This window comes from Crinia signifera, chromosome 4 (genome assembly GCF_055691185.1).
Source record: "Crinia signifera chromosome 4, ASM5569118v1, whole genome shotgun sequence".
NCBI classification, from domain to species: Eukaryota; Metazoa; Chordata; class Amphibia; order Anura; family Myobatrachidae; genus Crinia; species Crinia signifera.
In genome coordinates, this window is record NC_139220.1 from 331,653,363 (window position 1) to 331,674,543 (window position 21,181).

Sequence of the window (21,181 nt, forward strand, 5' to 3'; positions counted from 1 at the left end):
TACACTGCTGGGCTCTGCCTCCCTCCCTTTATATGTACATTGCTGGGCTCTGCCTCCCTCTCTGTGTACATACACTGCTTGGCTCTGCCTCCCTCTCTGTGTACATACACTGCTGGGCTCTGCCTCCCTCCCTGTGTACATACACTGCTGGGCTCTGCCTCCCTCTCTGTGTACATACACTGCTGGGCTCTGCCTCCCTCCCTGTGTACATACACTGCTGGGCTCTGCCTCCCTCCCTGTGTACATACACTGCTGGGCTCTGCCTCCCTCTCTGTGTACATACACTGCTGGGCTCTGCCTCCCTCCCTGTGTACATACACTGCTGGGCTCTGCCTCCCTCCCTGTGTACATACACTGCTGGGCTCTGCCTCCCTCTCTGTGTATGTTTACTGCTGGGCTCCGAAGCAGTGATTACAGATAAAAAATATATTGCAGTGGGATTGCCTTTGGGGACCCCCCCCCCCCTAAAAAAAAAAGCAGCTGCACCCTCTATAGTTACACCACTGATTATAGGAACTCTGTATGCAGCCTTGTACCACCCTACAGGTCTCCTCTGGTCTCTCTCCTTTCCCTCATGCCTCTATATTGCTGCCTTATCTCACTCTCTCTGAATACTATGTACTACCTGTATCACATAGTAACCAATCATTATTACATGTGTTAGGTTGCTGACGCTAGACTGCTAATAGTGGATTTCTAGTTGCTATGGGTTACAGCACATCCTTGCATCTCACATGTTATTAACCAGGTCTGATGGAGAGCACATTGTGTAATAGGACAATACTAACATCCTCCATAATAAATAGCAGCCCAGTAACAGTATACACGTTAATATGACACAGTATATAGTGATTAGAGATGTGCGGCGGCCACTTTTTCGGGTTTTGGTTTTGGATCTGGATCTCCCTTCGTGTTTTGGATCTGGATTGGTTTTGGCAAAACCACCCTTGTGGGTTTTGGTTTTGGATCTGGATTTTTATGAAAAAATGCTAAAAATGGCTAAAATAACAGAATTTGGGCCTGTTTTTGCCCCTAAAGTATTATTACCCCCAATAACATTAGTTTCCACTCATTTCTAGTCAATGTTGATCACTTCACATCTTACAAAATTGTTTTCATTTACTGTAGTTGGGCCAAAAGGGTATACCGAGGTAGCTGGATGACTAAGCTAAGCGACAGCAGTCGGCATCACATACATGTGGACCTTACACTTCCAACCTGGCAAAGGGGCACTGCAGGGGCAGACAGGGTGGCAGTTTAATAAACTATCCCAAAAAAAAAGAACTGCTCTAAACAGCAAATACAAAGAGGTATCGGCCTTGTCATGACTGGTGGTAGCAGCTTCAGCACTCCCACTATTTCCTCCTCCATCATCCTCCAAAAATGTGTTTTTATTTTATTTATTACTTTTATTTATTTTTCTTACTTTACACTGGACACAGCCTGTCACACTGGACACAGCCCCTTGGACACTGGACACAGCCCCTGGACACAGCCCCTGGACACTGCCCCTGGACACTGGACACAGCCTGTCACCCTGGACACAGCCCCTGGACAATGGACACAGCCTCTGGACACAGCTCCTGTACACTGGACACAGCCGTCACACTGGACACAGCCCCTGGACAATGGACACAGCCGTCACACTGGACACAGCCTCTGGACACCGCCCCTGGACACAGCTCCTGTACACTGGACAATGGATATATGTCACGCTGGACACTGGATATATGCCGTCACACAATGGTTAGATGTCACACTGGCCACTGGATATATGTCGTCACACTGGACACAGGATATATGTCGTCACACTGGACACAGATTACATGTCGTCACACTGGACACTGGATATATGTCGTCACAGTGGACACAGGATATATGTCGTCACACTGGACACAGGATATCTGTCGTCACACTGGACACTGGATATATGTCGTCACACTGGACAATGGATATATGTCACGCTGGACACAGGATATATGCCGGCACACATTACATGTCACACTGGACACAGGATATATGTTGTGACTTGTGACACTGGACACAGGATATATTATCATCACACTGGCCACTGGATATATGTCGTCACACTGGACACAGGATATATGTCGTCACACTGGACACTGGATATATGTCGTCACACTGGACACAGGATATATGTCGTCACACTGGACACTGGATATATGTCGTCACACTGGACAATGGATATATGTCGTCACAGCGGACACAGGATATATGTCGTCACACTGGATATATGTCGTCACACTGGACAATGGATATATGTCACGCTGGACACAGGATATATGCCGGCTCACATTACATGTCACACTGGACACAGGATATATGTTGTGACTTGTGACACTGGACACAGGATATATGTCGTCACACTGGACAATGGATATATGTCACGCTGGACACAGGATATATGCCGGCACACATTACATGTCACACTGGACACAGGATATATGTTGTGACTTGTGACACTGGACACAGGATATATTGTCGTCACACTGGCCACTGGATATATGTCGTCACACTGGACACTGGATATATGTCGTCACACTGGACACAGGATATATGTCGTCACACTGGATATATGTCGTCACACTGGCCACTGGATATATGTCGTCACACTGGACACAGGATATATGTCGCCACACTGGACACTGGATATATGTCGTCACACTGGACACTGGATATATGTCGTCACACTGGACACTGGATATATGTCGTCACACTGGACACAGGATATATGTCGTCACACTGGACACAGGATATATGTCGTCACACTGGACACTGGATATATGTCGTCACACTGGACACTGGATATATGTCGTCACACTGGACACAGGATATATGTCGTCACACTGGACACAGGATATATGTCGTCACACTGGACACTGGATATATGTTGTCACACTGGACACTGGATATATGTCGTCACACTGGACAATGGATATATGTCGTCACACTGGACACTGGATATATGTCGTCACACTGGATAATGGATATATGTCATCACAGTGGACACAGGATATATGTCGTCACACTGGACACTGGATATATGTTGTCACACTGGACAATGGATATATGTCACGCTGGACACAGGATATATGCCGGCACACATTACATGTCACACTGGACACAGGATATATGTTGTGACGTGACACTGGACACAGGATATATTGTCGTCACACTGGACACTGGATAGATGTCGTCACACTGGACACAGGATATATGTCGTCACACTGGACACAGGATATGTCGTCAGTCATCACACAGGACAGGACACAGGATATATGTCGTGAGTGACTTGTGACACTGGACAATGGATAAGATATAGGCTGTCACACTGGACACAGCCCCTTGTGTTACTGCAGCCCCTGTACACAGTGTACTACTCAGCAGCACTGCAGCCCCTGCTTGTGAGCACTGCAGCACTGAGTTAGTTAGTTAAATCACAAAAAACACAGGGTTCAGGGCTAAATAAATCACAACACAGGGCTTAGGGCTAAATAAATCACAACAGGGCACGGGCCACAGGACAGCCCCTGGACAGTGGACACTGCAGCCCCTGCGTGTGAGCACTGCAGCACCTAGTTAGTTAAATCACACTACAGGGCTCAGGCCTATAAACAGTCACTGACTCTCAATACAAGTCTACAACACAGGGCAGTGAGGGCACAGGGCAGGTCACGGAGCACAGGGCAGTGAGGGCACAGGGCAGGTCACGGAGCACAGCACAGGGCAGTGAGGGCACAGGGCAGGTCACGGAGCACAGCACAGGGCAGTGAGGGCACAGGGCAGGTCATGGAGCACAGCACAGGGCAGTGAGGGCACAGGGCAGGTCACGGAGCACAGCACAGGGCAGTGAGGGCACAGGGCAGGTCACGGAGCACAGCACAGGGCAGTGAGGGCACAGGGCAGGTCACGGAGCACAGCACAGGGCAGTGAGGGCACAGGGCAGGTCACGGAGCACAGCACAGCACGGAGCACATGGCACAGAGCACAGCACGGAGCACACGGAGCTTCCCAACCACCCTCTTCCCTCTCCAAGATTGGAGTGAAGATGGCGGGGCGCGCGTGCGTCTTTTATAAGATCCCGCTCCCACGAGAATCCGACAGCGCGATGATGACGTTCGGCCTCGTTATTGGTCCGGAATTCAGGCGGAAACTCCCGAGCCGGCTCGGATCTGGCCCGGATCCCCGATATTCGGATCTGTCGGATCTCGGGGATCCGGACCCGCTTATCTCTAATACCGATATAATCTGCATGTAGACTGAAGGACGATGATCTAACAATATCTGTAATAACCATGTATATTACTAGTAGCTGTCCCCAGAACAGGGGAATAAAAGCTGATCTGGATAAATGGGATTCTGTTACTGATTGTATAACTATAGACTTTGTTTCTCTATAATACTTTGTACATTCTTCTACATGTTACAGATAGTTAGGTGGTCCTGTAATGATGACCATCTGGTAACCTATAATAACAACCTAAATAAACTAATGATCCTTCAGCAAATGGATTATTGATGTCTTTATTCCTGGTGCTGACATATAACCACAGCGACTACCTGCCAATCGGGGATTGCTCAGTACAAGGAGAGATGCATTATATTCCCTGCTTGCTGTGGTCCCTTCTTGTCTGCTGTCCTCCAGATGGAACTCTCAGACTAGATCAGTTGCTGTGACACATAACAGCTTGGCCGTCTTATGTCCCTGGGCCTGATTCAGAGATGATCAGTAATCTGAGAAAATGGCAGGTGACTGCGAGTAGAAAGCTGCCGCTCAGACAGAAAGCGAAAACACCTTGGGTGACATTTAATGGATGCGATTTTTAGTAATGTTCTGAAATCGCACATAATCGCATTTTCCAAAATCGATAATTTTTTGAGATAATCAACTATTTAAATTAGATGCAAATTTGCGGTAAAAAATGCGATATGGTGCGATTTTTATTCCTGAAAATGTGCGAATTAATGCAAATGTGTGGTTTGTGTAAATAAATGCATAGGGTCCCCCCTCCTGAGCAAAACCAGCCATGTGCTGGTTTCTGAAATTCAGGGGAATAAAAACATAGGGGATCCCCAGTATTTTTAAAATCAGCACCAGGCTCAAGGGCAGGTCCGGGTTCCCAAAATACAGGGGACAAAATGACTAGGGCTCCCCGAATCTTGGCAACCAGCACTGGGCCCAAACAGCCATTAAAGGGCCCACTGGGTCTTGTAGTTCTACAACATTACAAATAGTGATATAAAACACACATACACACAGTTCCACACAGATGAGGGGAATCCAGGGCTGCCGACTTTTAAGGTGCGTACACACATACAGATCTATCTGGGGGGAACAAAAACCTTGAAACGCTTGAAAACAGACAGTGATCAGTCAGACAAATTGTTTAAATCATTCTGATATAACAAATTTAACAAAGCAGATACTTTTTTTTCTGTTTTTTTTTCTCCCTCATGTCACCGAGCCCACATTACACTGTTACATCATAGTTACATCCCCTCCTGCATTCTGCAGGAGACTCCCTGAAATAGCAGCAATCTCCCTCTCTCCCTCATTAGTCTAGCAATCTCCCTCATGTCACCTAGCCCACATTACACTGTTACATCATAGTTACATCCCCTCCTGCATTCTGCAGGAGACTCCCTGAAATAGCAGCAATCTCCCTCTCTCCCTCATTAGTCTAGCAATCTCCCTCATGTCACCTAGCCCACATTACACTGTTACATCATAGGTACCTCCCCTCCTGCATTCTGCAGGAGACTCCCTGACATAACAGCAATCTCCCTCTCTCCCTCATTAGTCTAGTAATCTCCCTCATTACACCTATCCCGCACTACACTGTTACATTTTTTTGGGGAAAAAGGAATGAGAGCTAGATAAATTTACATTGAGTCATCAGCACCATTTCCCAGCACTTTACCAAGTACAGTATAGTAGCTCTTACTAACTGCTTTAGGGCTCATCTACATTTGTATATTTCATTTTATTTATTTATTTTATTTATTTACAGTTTCTTATATAGTGCAGCAGATTCCGTTACAGTGTCTTATATAGCGCAGCAGATTCTGTTAGTGTCTTATATATCGCAGCAGATTCCGTTACAGTTTATTATATAGCGCAGCAGATTCCGTTACAGTGTCTTATATAGCGCAGCAGATTCCGTTACAGTTTCTTATATAGTGCAGCAGATTCCGTTACAGTGTCTTATATAGCACAGCAGATTCCGTTATAGCATCTTATATAGCGCAGCAGATTCCGTTACAGTGTCTTATATATCGCAGCGGATTCCGTTACAGCGTCTTATATAGTGCAGCAGATTCCGTTACAGTGTCTTATATAGTGCAGCAGATTCCATTACAGTGTCTTATATAGAGCAGCAGATTCCGTTACAGTGTCTTATATAGCGCAGCAGATTCCGTTACAGTGACTTATATAGCGCAGCAGATTCCGTTACAGTGTCTTATATTGTGCAGCAGATTCCGTTACAGTGTCTTATATAGCGCAGCAGATTCTGTTACAGTGTCTTATATAGTGCAGCAGATTCCGTTACAGTGTCTTATATAGCGCAGCAGATTCCGTTACAGTGTCTTATATAGCGCAGCAGATTCCGTTACAGCGTCTTATATAGCGCAGCAGATTCCGTTAGTGTCTTATATAGTGCAGCAGATTCCGTTACAGTATCTTATATAGCGCAAAAGATTCCGTTACAGTGTCTTATATATCGCAGCGGATTCCGTTACAGCGTCTTATATAGTGCAGCAGATTCCGTTACAGTGTCTTATATAGTGCAGCAGATTCCATTACAGTGTCTTATATAGAGCAGCAGATTCCGTTACAGTGTCTTATATAGCGCAGCAGATTCCGTTACAGTGACTTATATAGCGCAGCAGATTCCGTTAGTGTCTTATATAGCGCAGCAGATTCCGTTACAGTGTCTTATATAGTGCAGCAGATTCCGTTACAGTGTCTTATACAGCGTAGCAGATTCCGTTACAGTGTCTTATATAGCGCAGCAGATTCCGTTACAGCGTCTTATATAGCGCAGCAGATTCTGTTACAGTGTCTTATATAGCGCAGCAGATTCCGTTACAGTGTCTTATATAGTGCAGCAGATTCCGTTACAGTGTTTTATATAGTGCAGCAGATTCCATTACAGTTTCTTATATAGTGCAGCAGATTCCGTTACAGTGTCTTATATAGCACAGCAGATTCCGTTACAGCGTCTTATATAGCGCAGCAGATTCCGTTACAGTGTCTTATATAGCGCAGCAGATTCTGTTACAGTGTCTTATATAGCGCAGCAGATTCTGTTACAGTGTCTTATGTAGCACAGCAGATTCCGTTACAGTATCTTATATAGCGCAGCAGATTCCGTTACAGTGTCTTATATAGCGCAGCAGATTCCGTTACAGTGTCTTATATAGCGCAGCAGATTCCGTTACAGTGTCTTATACAGCGTAGCAGATTCCGTTACAGTGTCTTATATAGCGCAGCAGATTCCGTTACAGCGTCTTATATAGCGCAGCAGATTCTGTTACAGTGTCTTATATAGCGCAGCAGATTCCGTTACAGTGTCTTATATAGTGCAGCAGATTCCGTTACAGTGTTTTATATTGTGCAGCAGATTCCATTACAGTTTCTTATATAGCGCAGCAGATTCCGTTACAGCGTCTTATATAGCGCAGCAGATTCCGTTAGTGTCTTATATAGTGCAGCAGATTCCGTTACAGTGTCTTATATAGTGCAGCAGATTCCGTTACAGTGTCTTATATAGCGCAGCAGATTCTGTTACAGTGTCTTATATAGCGCAGCAGATTCTGTTACAGTGTCTTATGTAGCACAGCAGATTCCGTTACAGTGTCTTATATAGCGCAGCAGATTCCGTTACAGTGTCCAGGGCCGAAACTAGGGTTTCCGGCGAGTTTCTTATATAGCGCAGCAGATTCCGTTACAGCGTCTTATATAGCGCAGCAGATTCCGTTAGTGTCTTATATAGTGCAGCAGATTCCGTTACAGTGTCTTATATAGTGCAGCAGATTCCGTTACAGTGTCTTATATAGCGCAGCAGATTCTGTTACAGTGTCTTATATAGCGCAGCAGATTCTGTTACAGTGTCTTATGTAGCACAGCAGATTCCGTTACAGTGTCTTATATAGCGCAGCAGATTCCGTTACAGTGTCCAGGGCCGAAACTAGGGTTTCCGGCGCCCGGGGCAAGGCAGTCTTTTGGTGCCCCCCCCCCCCCCCCCCCCTAGTGGTGCTGCTGCGCGCCGGAGACGCGCCGAAATTTACAGGGGGGTGGCCTAATTTGGGGCGTGGCCTATAATCGCTGCTCTCCCGCGAGGCCACGCCCCCATTTTGCCGCTATGGGGGCATGACCCAGAGGCTCTGTGAGCCTCTAGCCATGCCCCCAGCCCCCTGGCTGCGGGAATAGACGCTGTGCGCATGCGCACAGCGTTTATTCCCCGCTGCTTAGTTAGCAGCTGACAGGGGGGACCGACCAAATGACGCCTTGTCCCTGGCGCCGGAGACCCCCCCCTCCCCGCACAGTCCTCTCACCGTTGAAGCCGCAGAAGCCGCAGCCACATTTTACTTTGACTTCGTCCGTCTCCTACTAGCGCTGCGGCGGGAAGCGCTGATGACTTCAAAAAGACTTGCCGGACGCTGATTGGCTGAATCAGCGTCCGGCAAGTCTTTTCGAAGTCATCAGCGCTTCCTGCAGCCGCGCTAGTAGGAGATGGACGGACATACCTGTCACCGGACCTCACAGCGCCCCTCACCTCCAGCGCCCGGTGCGCGTGACCCCCCAGCCCCCCCCCTAGTTACGGCCCTGCAGTGTCTTATATAGCCCAGCAGATTCCGTTACAGTGTCTTATATAGCGCAGCAGATTCCGTTACAGTGTCTTATACAGCGTAGCAGATTCCGTTACAGTGTCTTATATAGCACAGCAGATTCCGTTACAGTGTCTTATATAGCGCAGCAGACTCCGTTACAGTGTCTTATATAGCGCGGCAGATTCCGTTGCAGTGTCTTATATAGCGCAGCAGATTCCGTTACAGTGTCTTATATAGTGCAGCAGATCCCGTTACAGCGTCTTATATAGCGCAGCAGATTCCGTTACAGTATCTTATATAGCGCAGCAGATTCCGTTACAGCGTCTTATATAGCGCAGCATATTTCGTTACAGGTTCTTATATAGAGCAGCAGATTCCGTTACAGTGTCTTATATAGCGCAGCAGATTCCGTTACAGCGTCTTATATAGCGCAGCAGATTCCGTTAGTGTCTTATATAGTGCAGCAGATTCCGTTACAGCGTCTTATATAGCGCAGCAGATTCCGTTACAGCGTCTTATATAGCGCAGCAGATTCTGTTACAGTGTCTTATATAGCGCAGCAGATTCCGTTACAGTGTCTTATATAGTGCAGCAGATTACGTTACAGTGTTTTATATAGTGCAGCAGATTCCATGACAGGGTATTGTCTAATCGCTGTGCCCAATTATCCCCCCACAAATGACATAACTCTCTTGTTGGATAAAATTGGCCACAGCAGCCATCTTTATTGAACAATACAATTTTAAACAATAATCCAAAAACATTCCCACGGAAGGTGGTCCCCGAGGCCCTCAATAAATATATATCCACACCTCTAAGCACTTCCAGGAGCTCTTACCCCCAGCCGATAGCGATTGGCTCGAGGGCACCAATTGTACACACCCAGTGCTCATTAATTAACCTCACCCAGGGGAGTCCAGCCCCCTCATGGGGGCCTCCCCGCCGCATAATTAAGCCTCAATGCCACCAACCTCGAGGACCCCCCTCCGCACAGGCCACTGTGACAAAAAAGACATCCTAGCAAATATTCTACCTAAACTATAAAAAATAGGGAAGGGTGGGTGGGAGCTGTTGAGAAAATCTCCCAGTGACCCCTATTTCCTGCCTGAACCCTGCTTATAAACCCCTCCAACACCCCGTTAAGCCCCTCCCCCTATGACCCTCTCCTTAAGCACTCCTCCTATGACTAACTGCTAGTCAGCTCCCTACAAACCCTGTCAGGGGAGCCTACCCCCAGGCTTTGCCTCCAGTCCAGGTCCTACATGACAGGGTATTGTCTAATCGCTGTGCCCAACTATCCCCCCACAAATGACATAACTCTCTTGTTGGATAAAATTGGCCACAGCAGCCATCTTTATTGAACAATACAATTTTAAACAATAATCCAAAAACATTCCCACGGAAGGTGGTCCCCGAGGCCCTCAATAAATATATATCCACACCTCTAAGCACTTCCAGGAGCTCTTACCCCCAGCCGATAGCGATTGGCTCGAGGGCACCAATTGTACACACCCAGTGCTCATTAATTAACCTCACCCAGGGGAGTCCAGCCCCCTCATGGGGCCCTCCCCGCCGCATAATTAAGCCTCAATGCCACCAACCTCGAGGACCCCCCTCCGCCACAAAGCACGAGGTTAAACCCTTAACCCCGTGCGCCCCCCCCACATCCGGAACGCTGTTTCTATTCCCTCTTGTAGTCCCAAAGACCAAACATCTATCCCTACAGCATTCAGGTGCACACCGTCACCTCTCCAAAATGCCCCGGCACCAGACTCAAGTTCCCTGTGCCTCACCACAACAGCCCCGTTCCTGGCCATAAAACGCCCAATCGCCCTGTTAACTTTAATCCGTGCCTTATTGAGCTTGTCAGCCGACCTCGCATCCCTCCAATAATGGCGTGGCACGATGTCTGACCAAACCGTGATTAATTCCGGAAACATTGCCCATAACCGTAGGAGATCAAACTTGATATCCCGTATCAACTCCCTAAATGGTCTGCTCCCAAGGTCATTCCCGCCTACATGCAGAACTAATATGTCGGGAACCCTATCGAGCCGAACAAAACGGTGAAATTCCTGCAGAACTCCACTCCATACCATACCGCGTTTTCCCAGCCAGCGAACCACTGCCTCCTCTCTATCCAAACCCAGCTGGCGGCCGTTCGGTCTGACATCCGCCCGTAAAGCTCCCCAAAAGACATATGAATGTCCTAAAATCCAAATCAGGCACGGAGGCTGCCCTAAAACAGAAAAAACACGGTCAACCTCAACAATCCCCTAAACGAACATAAGACCAAAAGCGAGACGATTCCCACCGCCCAATACGCTTAATCAACTCATCCCCAAATCCCATTCTAGCAGCCTCAGTTGCGGCCCCAATGCGGAAAGAGTGACCCGCGTATTCCTCCCCCTTGAGGCCCAACGTCCGCAGGACTGCTCTAAACACACTTGTGAACTGAAACCGTGATAAAAAGGATCCATTCGCATGCATCAGCAAAGGATCCCTTTCCCTGCCCACTCTGACCTCCTTAAATATCCTCAGCCGTGCCACCGGGCACATATCCGACCCAGGTACAGAGAAGAGAACTACCTTCTTCCCCCTCCCTAACTGATCCGTCTTAGACCTCCTCACCACTAGCTCCACCCTATCCGAGTATAAATCCACATCCTCTCCTAACAAACCTCCCGGCCTGGACACGCTTGGACTCACGAGCTCCCCAATCCGCAGTGCCCCGAAGAAGGCAAGCGAAAAAGCTACCCCAAACAACCTTTCCTCGAAATTGGAACTACAGACCTCCCCTAACTTCATGCCCATATTCTGTAACAACTGGAAAGACACCGGCCTTCTCTGATCCTGTACGACATGACCTCTCCTCCAACCATTCAAAGCCTGCGCAATCAGGAAATTCTTAGTGACGTCAGGCCTGCCGCCTGCACGAAACCTAAAAGCCAAGCCCGCCATGCAGCGCGTGATTTTTGCCACTGACCAACCAATCTCCTTACAATGGCCTATATATAGCAAGACAGCCAACTCGTCATCATCCTCCTTCAGACCTACTACCTCACGCCATTCTAACCAGCTCCGCCATTCCTGATTGTATGCCGACCATGTATTCGGGGCCAAGGATTCCCTGATGAGCTGATCGACTACCCGTCCAGCAGAGCCCAGAGCCGACTCGGGAACCCGGTCCCCTCCCTGTCCACCTCTGGTGCCAACTCCCGAAAACGCTCCCACTGTGAACGAGATAAAGCATCCGCAATGCCGTTAGAGACACCAGGAACGTGCCTAGCCACAACCCACAAATTCAAAGCCAGACATTCCAATACTAACTGCTGCAAAACAGTGACCACTGACGGTGAAGATGCCGACAATTGGTTAATAGCCATGACAACCCCCAAATTATCGCAGTGAAAACAAATCTTCCTATTGCGGAATAGCTCCCCCCAAACAACTACTGCTACCAAGATAGGAAACAACTCCAACAATGCCAAGTTTTTAACCATAAGGAAAAAAAAAGGGTTTTGAGTGGTGCGCTATCACTAAGCAGCCGGCACTGGGTTGTCAAGCCCAAAGATATCGTATAGGAAAAAGGGGGAGTGTGCCGGCGCTGTCTGCTTCAATAAAATATACTCAACGGTTTTGAAAGGTAGAAATTTATTTAATTAAACTAAACATTTTATATATATAAAAAAACACAACTGTGTATGCATACATAAACACTAAAAATGGGGGAGATAAAATCAAGAGATTCACTTGAAGCTGTGGAATTGCACTGCTGTGGATATTGGGGTGTATAGCAGTATACACAATAAAAAGTCTATGACTCCAATTTAGGAAATACAGTTACCATCCTTATGATGTTTGCCTGGATATGGAATGATCCAAGGAGAGTGACTCCAGAGTGTCCTTGCCTTGATGATGAAAAGGCTCCCTATTTGGCGATGTCCTCTTATTTGAGCTGGAATTAGGGATATGGCATATAACCCAGATGAAAGTCCAGTTAGAAATGAGGCTCTTTGTCGTCGTCGGGACTAGGACTGGTCACTTGTGAGATGGATGGAGAGTCCAATGGAAATTAGAACAGGCTCAACGCGTTTCCCCGGCTGTATCGGTGGCCGGCTTCCTCAGGAGCAAGTGTGGACTGGTATTCCCAGCCCAGTTTAAATAGCAGTTGGATTAATCTCTTGATTGGTATTTAATTGTTACACCTGTGTTATATTAAGCACCTGTTGCGGTGCACTGACATTTATCCACATTTAAGTATACATATAAAATAAAACAAACAGAATAAAATAACCGTTGAGTATCAGTAGTATTAACTATCAGTCCTGGAGGCAGATAGGACTGGTAGAAAAACATTTTGAGCATATTAAACACAACTTTAACAGATGATACACCTTTGTTTTGGTCACGTGACCCGGAACTTGGGATCAGAATAAATGATCCTTATGTGATAAGGCCTTTCCTTTAAATCTTTGTATCCCGATTTTAATCAGTGCGGCGCGGGGTGCCCAAGGGTGTCCCCGCCCACCGCCGATTGCCGGTATCGGCGGTATGAGCGGAGAGAACCCCGTAGACAACCCGCGCCGCGTCCGCCGCGTTACTTAGGAACGGGTGCGTCAGAGTGACGTGTCGCACAAGGTGACGACGCACAGTATGACGTCGCTCCGTCCCGTGAACGAGGAGAACGTCGGTCCTGCCCCCAACACCACAGGGAAAGCGTGCGTCCAACGTGCATTAGCTTGCTGCACGTGAACACACGCCCCCCGCGTTGCCGGGCAACAGGGACGGCGTCTCCTGTGACAATGCATGCCACACGGCGGAGAATCCCCTAGGGATAACTGAATAATCGGGAATAGTGGACATAATTGTCCCATCAAAAAGAGGCAGATATTTTTCTAAACATGCAGGTTAGATATTATCTATATAGTTTCACTAAGTGGGCAAACATTAGATTATTATAGAGAAGACAAATATGTGTACTTCAACATTCTTATTTAGTTTTGGGCAATCAATTAAGATCAAAAACATATAGTGTGCATATTTATATATACAATAATGTATTTTAAACAGAGTGTTTCTCAGACATACTAAAAATATTATGACAGAGATCAACAGTATACAAAACAATAAAAAAGAATATAAAAATAAAAAGTTTTTTTGTTGTACATAGAAAAAACCAGAAGAAAGCAGAAAAAACACAGTAGGGATATTCTAGTAAAAAGAGTCTCTCGTAACCACAAAGTGGTCATTTGAAACATAATAAAGATATTTTTATGTCAAACATAGATCATACTAATCAATTATTATTTTTTATTATTATTATTTATAGAATAAACTCTTATAACACTGTATTAAGTTCAATTGTTTCATTTAGTCCATCTGGATGAAGAGAATTGAACTTGAGAGTCCAGAATATTTCTCTTTTACACAGTAAATTGTAGCGATCCCCTCCACGTGAGGTACCTGCAATGTGTTCCAGACCTATTATTCTAAGGCATGATGGATTTGATCCATGTTCTAGTTTATAGTGTCTGGAAACACTGTGTTTGGTGAAACCTTTTAAAATGTTTCTCCTGTGCTCCATAAAACGGGTACGGAGTGTTCTGGTTGTTCTTCCAATATATGGAAGATTACAGCTGCATTTTAATAGGTATATTATATGAGTGGAATCACAATTGATGAATGATTTAAATTGATGAGACATATCAGGATGAGTTGTTAAATGCATAGTTATATCTTTAGGAATATGCAGGCATGTAGTACATTTATTTTTACCACACTTGAAAAAACCTCTAGGTTTTTCTGGGAGCCAACTCAAATGTGTATCAATTTTCTCCGAATATTTAGTAGTATTTTGTTTTTGTAAGTGGCTGGGGGCTAATATAGTTTTTAAAGTTCTATTCTTTTTGTAAACAATCATAGGTTTTTGGGGGATAATATTAGATAAAATTTTGTCCTGGTGTAGGACTCTGTAATTTCGCAATATGATATTTTTTATCTCAGGGGTACGATTATTATATTTGCTGATAAATGAAATTTCTCTATCGGTTTCTTGTTTTTTATTTTTTGTTTTATTTTTATTTTTGTTTTGAAGTAACGTTTCTCTGTCCATCAGCAACACTTCAGACAGTGCAGTCTGGAGTAATGCTTCAGGATATTCTCTCTCTCTGAAAGAATCCATCATTGTGTGAGCTTGTTCTAAAAACTGTTTTGTGTCGCTGCAATTTCTACGGAGTCGCATTATCTGTCCTTTGGGAATATTCGTCTTCCAAGGAGTGTGGTGTGCGCTCCTGAAATGTATATACGAATTTGTATTGACGGGTTTTACATAATTGGAAGATATGATTTTATTTTCCCTGATCTCGAGGGTCACGTCCAGGAAGTCTACAGAAGTGAGACTATAGGTGTGTGTGAATGATAAGTTATATTTATTTGAATTTAAATTTTGAACAAAAAGTGATGCCGAAGTGCAATCCCCTTCCCAAATTATAATAAGGTCATCTATATAACGGCCATAGAACACCAGGTTCGCCGCCCAGCTGCTCCCATGGTTTTTAACCATGCCTCTCTGCACCCAAGACTCCGGCCACCGGCCTACACACCAATGTCCCTGGCAATATGCCCCGAACCCACCACTCCCGGCCGCGTCTGTGAAAAGGTCTAGCTCAGTAGCGACGCATGTGTCTGACATCCACAAAGCTCTGCCGTTAAAAACTTCCAAAAAAGTTGCCCACACCCGCAAGTCCCCTTTCAACTCGCTACCTAATCTGACAAAATGATGAGGAAGAACCACCCCTGCTGTCGCTGCTGCCAGCCTCCTGCTGAAAATGCGGCCCATAGGCATAATGCGACACGCAAAATTCAATTTGCCCAGCAAGGATTGCAATTCCCGCAATCTAATCTTCTTCAACAGCAATGCCCTCCCTACCTCGGCCTTCAAACCCAGCAATTTCTCCTCGGGCAAGCGGCACTCCATATTCTCGGTATCAATGACAATACCCAAAAAACTGATCACAGTCGCAGGGCCCTCCGTCTTACCTGGAGCAAGCGGGACCCCAAAGTCTGCCGACACCCTTTCAACAGTCCTCAACAATAAGTCACATACTCCGGTCCCCCCAGGACCAATACATAAGAAGTCATCTAGGTAATGAATAACTGAACTACACCCAGAGACATCCTTAACCACCCACTCCAAAAAAGAACTAAAGGCCTCAAAATAAGCACATGACAAAGAACAACCCATCGGTAAACAACGATCAACAAAAAATTCCCCGTCCCAACAACAACCCAACAAACGCAAACTGGTTGGGTGAACCGGCAGCAAACGGAATGCCGATTCAATATCAGTCTTTGCCAATCTGGCCCCTTTCCCAAACCGCTTCACCCACTGAACAGCCGCGTCAAACGATGTATAAACCACCGAGCAGATGTCAGGGTCAATGCCATCATTGACCGACGCCCCTTTTGGAAAAGATAAATGGTGTATAAGACGAAACTTGTTCGCCTCCTTTTTTGGCACCACCCCCAATGGAGAGACTATCAAATCTGGCCATGGTGCCGACCCAAAAGGTCCAGCCATACGACCCAGCTGCACCTCCTTACGGCTGTCTGCTGGTCAGGATACCTACGCAGATACCCCAGCATCCTTTCCAGCCGAACCGGTGTCTCCCCCTTTTGAATTACCGTCCCGTGACTTCCCTCTGAAGCATTTATTTGCACCATGGGTCTCTCCACACGAGGAACATTCATGTTTAAATTTGCATTTTGCCCCAAAACGACATGACCCGTCATTAAAGGCAAAGCAGAGTCCCTTCTGCATGGCCGTCCCATTTGTGGCCTCCCTCGGCCCCCCCCCGTCCCCACGAAAGGGCTGCCCACTTTTTGTGGGAGCCGTCACCTTTAACCATAAAGCAATATCCTTATGGTCCCAACGTATGTTAGGGCGAACAGCCTTCCTCTGCCTAAACTGCTCATCGTACCTGAGCCAAGCCAAGCCCCCATACACACGGTATGCCTCTCCTATCGCATCCATGTAACAAAACAAGCCTGAACAATTGTCAGGCGCCTTCTCCCCAATCACACTAGCTAAAATAGCAAATGCTTGGAGCCAGTTCGTGAATGACCGCGGTATCAGCCGGTACCGCCGCCGTTCCTCCTCCTCCTTCTTCTCCTCCTTACGGGGCCTATCCAGATTAAAACGCTCTAAAGGGAGCAATGAAAATATATCAACGTATTCCCCTTTCCAAATCTTCTCCCTCACCTCCTGCTTCAGGTGGGCCCCCAATGGCCCCTCAAAGCATACATACACCTCACCTTTTGCAGTGTCACTGAGCCTTCCACTCTCCTCCTGCGTCCCAACACTGCCCCCTTCTGCCCCTGCACTACTGCTATTTTGCTCACCGCCGGATACCGGCACCCCGCTGCTCACCGGCACCCCACTGCTAACCGGCACACTATTACTGACTGGCACACTAATGCTAGCTGGTGTGCCCGCATTCTGCGGCACCCATGCTGCCGCCGGGGACGGCCCCGCCCCCTGCCGCAAACCCACCAACCAATCTGCAAAACCACTCAATAATTCAGTAAAACCTCTACTCATTTCCCCTTGGAGGGCTAACCCTCCCCCCCCCTGACTCTGCGCTAAAGCATTAACAGACATAGAGACAGACTCACCAGGCTGCCTGGGGGCTGTGAACCCAGCAGCCGCAGGTCCAGTGTCCTGACGAACTCCAGCCAATGAGGAAGGACCAGGTATTTCTCCATCATCTGCTGACGCTGCCATCACTCTTCTCCTGACATCCCGACCCTCAGGTACAGCACCAGCCGGCGTGACCTCGTTGGAGGCGGAGCCAGCTGTGCGCCTCTCGCTCCGTGTACCAGGCCTGCGGTCCTCAGCCTGTACTTCTGCCCCCCTGGCACAACTCACCCCGCGCTGGGCAGCAGCACGCCCCGCATGCCCCACCGCACCAGGTCCAGTACCACGCAACGCCGGATCTTCTTGCACGTGGGGGGATCCCCCCCGCGCGGAGGGTTCCGCCTGCTGGTTGGATTCCTCCCAGACCTGGTCCTGCGGGCGGAAGGTGCCCGGCCCACAGCCTGGCCTGGAGGGTCCCTAACGGGGCTCCGTGAACGGCGCTGAACCCTGGGGGACACAGATGGGCTAAAGCGCTCCGGAGGCCTGGACCTCCGAGGCCGTGCACCCGCTGGAGCAGCCTCTTGCGTTGCTGCTCCCAGTCCCCCCAGCAGACCTGACATCTGCTGCTGCAGCCACTCAGTCCCTCTGGTGCCAGCTGCCTCCCTGAGGGCAGCAAGCACAGCGGATACCTCTGCATCAGCGTTGCCTGGGGAAGCCATGGGAGATGTCACGCTGCTTAGCTGTTGAGAAAATCTCCCAGTGACCCCTATTTCCTGCCTGAACCCTGCTTATAAACCCCTCCAACACCCCGTTAAGCCCCTCCCCCTATGACCCTCTCCTTAAGCACTCCTCCTATGACTAACTGCTAGTCAGCTCCCTACAAACCCTGTCAGGGGAGCCTACCCCCAGGCTTTGCCTCCAGTCCAGGTCCTACATTACAGTTTCTTATATAGCGCAGCAGATTCCGTTACAGTGTCTTATATAGCGCAGCAGATTCCGTTACAGTGTCTTATATAGTGCAGCAGATTCCGTTGCGCTTTACAATAGTCGACAGTGATAAGACAAACTGGGTAACAACAGACAGACTGTAGGAGGTAGGAGGGCCCTGCTGCAAGCTTACAATCTATAGGGATATAGAGGGGAAACATAAGGACAGGCACCAGTAATAGCATAGCAGTTAATTTTAAAAGATTCCTCTCAGATGTAGCAGTACACACCCACGCTTCTAGGTGCCACATTCACAATCTCCAGTGGCGTTTTTTTACGTATGGGCTGCAGCCCCCCCCCCCCCCAGGTAAAATCCGCCACTGTAGTGAAGCCAAATGCAGTCTGTGAGACTGCACTGGCTTCACTGTGACTGGCACTGACTTCCTATTGGAAGTCCGACCTGCCAATCACCCAAGGCAGTCCCATTGGGAGGTGTTCCCTCCCTCTGGGATGCCTCTATGGGCTGCTGCATGGCAGCCATAAAATCCAGGGTCTGCACATGCGCGGTACCTACGGCAGTACTGTCCATGTGCCGGTCCCTATATTGTACAGGCTCCGGGACTGCACATGCGCAGTACCTACGGCAGTACTGTCCATGTGCCGGTCCCTATATTGTACAGGCTCCGGGACTGCACATGCGCAGTACTTACGGCAGTACTGTCCATGTGCCGGTCCCTATATTGTACAGGCTCTGGGACTGCACATGCGCAGTACCTACGGCAGTACTGTCCATGTGCCGGTCCCTATATTGTACAGGCTCCGGGACTGCACATGCGCAGTACCTACGGCAGTACTGTCCATGTGCCGGTCCCTATATTGTACAGGCTCCAGGTCTGCACATGCGCAGTACCTACGGCAGTACTGTCCATGTGCTGGTCCCTATATTGTACAGGCTCCGGGACTGCACATGCGCGGTACCTACGGCAGTACTGTCCATGTGCCGGTCCCTATATTGTACAGGCTCCGGGACTGCACATGCGCGGTACCTACGGCAGTACTGTCCATGTGCCGGTCCCTATATTGTACAGGCTCCGGGACTGCACATGCGCGGTACCTACGGCAGTACTGTCCATGTGCCGGTCCCTATATTGTACAGGCTCCGGGACTGCACATGCGCGGTACCTACGGCAGTACTGTCCATGTGCCGGTCCCTATATTGTACAGGCTCCGAGACTGCACATGCGCGGTACCTACGGCAGTACTGTCCATGTGCCGGTCCCTATATTGTACAGGCTCCGGGACTGCACATGCGCAGTACCTACGGCAGTACTGTCCATGTGCCGGTCCCTATATTGTACAGGCTCCGGGACTGCACATGCGCAGTACCTACGGCAGTACTGTCCATGTGCCGGTCCCTATATTGTACAGGCTCCGAGACTGCACATGCGCAGTACCTACGGCAGTACTGTCCATGTGCCGGTCCCTATATTGTACAGGCTCCGGGACTGCACATGCGCAGTACCTACGGCAGTACTGTCCATGTGCCGGTCCCTATATTGTACAGGCTCCGGGACTGCACATGCGCAGTACCTACGGCAGTACTGTCCATGTGCCGGTCCCTATATTGTACAGGCTCCGAGACTGCACATGCGCAGTACCTACGGCAGTACTGTCCATGTGCCGGTCCCTATATTGTACAGGCTCCGGGACTGCACATGCGCAGTACCTACGGCAGTACTGTCCATGTGCTGGTCCCTATATTGTACAGGCTCCGGGACTGCACATGCGCGGTACCTACGGCAGTACTGTCCATGTGCTGGTCCCTATATTGTACAGGCTCCGGGACTGCACATGCGCGGTACCTACGGCAGTAATGTCCATGTGCCGGTCCCTATATTGTACAGGCTCCGGGACTGCACATGCGCGGTACCTACGGCAGTACTGTCCATGTGCTGGTCCCTATATTGTACAGGCTCCGGGACTGCACATGCGCAGTACCTACGGCAGTACTGTCCATGTGCCGGTCCCTATATTGTACAGGCTCCGGGACTGTGATTTCACCTCTAGGGCTGTTGGTGAAGCAGTCCATAGAAGCTGGCTACATGCGCAGCACAGAGGTTGGTACTGGGCATGCGACAGTCCCGGTGCCTGTCGTCATTGTACAAGCACTGGTAACAATGCAGCGGGGACCAGGAGGAGCAGTGGTGGCAGGGGGAGCCGGCATCACAGCCAGCGGCAACCCCCCTCCTACCATAAGGTAGGAACCACCACTGACAATCTCTATTCACAATATCTCCATACTGTATATGGAATTAGAGACGCCCTTTGGGAGGAGCATGACACACCCCCTCATAAGGCGCTGTGCAAAATTCTACTACCAACTGTAATCTCAATGAAACTAGTTTTCAAAAGTAGGCAAGTATGGTTTTTTTGTATATAAACTGTTAAAACTTAGCAGAGAATGCAAACTTTAGTGTTGAAAAACTGAGTCAAAGGTGGGAAATTTAGCAGAAAAGAGACACTTTAGGAATGAATAAGGTAAGGGATATTACATCCTCAACTAGAAATTAGAGGCTGATAGGATGAATCAAAGGTGGTAAATGCAGCAGATAAGATAAAGATAAGGATAAGGAGCCTGTAGGCTCCTAAGTTAGGAATTATGTAGAGATAAAGGTATGACATTTAGCAGAGAAGACACACTGTAGGGTAGAAAGAGTACTGAGAGTGATCATACTTGTCAAGAAAACATGTTTTGATATG

The 21,181-nt window shown here is 48.1% G+C and overlaps 1 protein-coding gene across 2 annotated transcripts in view; it reads left to right on the plus strand.

Annotated features, from left to right (window-relative positions):
* Positions 1-21,181, plus strand: part of LOC146075992 (uncharacterized) — a 411,577-nt gene that overhangs the window by 124,735 nt on the left and 265,661 nt on the right. The gene's annotated exons all lie outside the window — the stretch shown is intronic.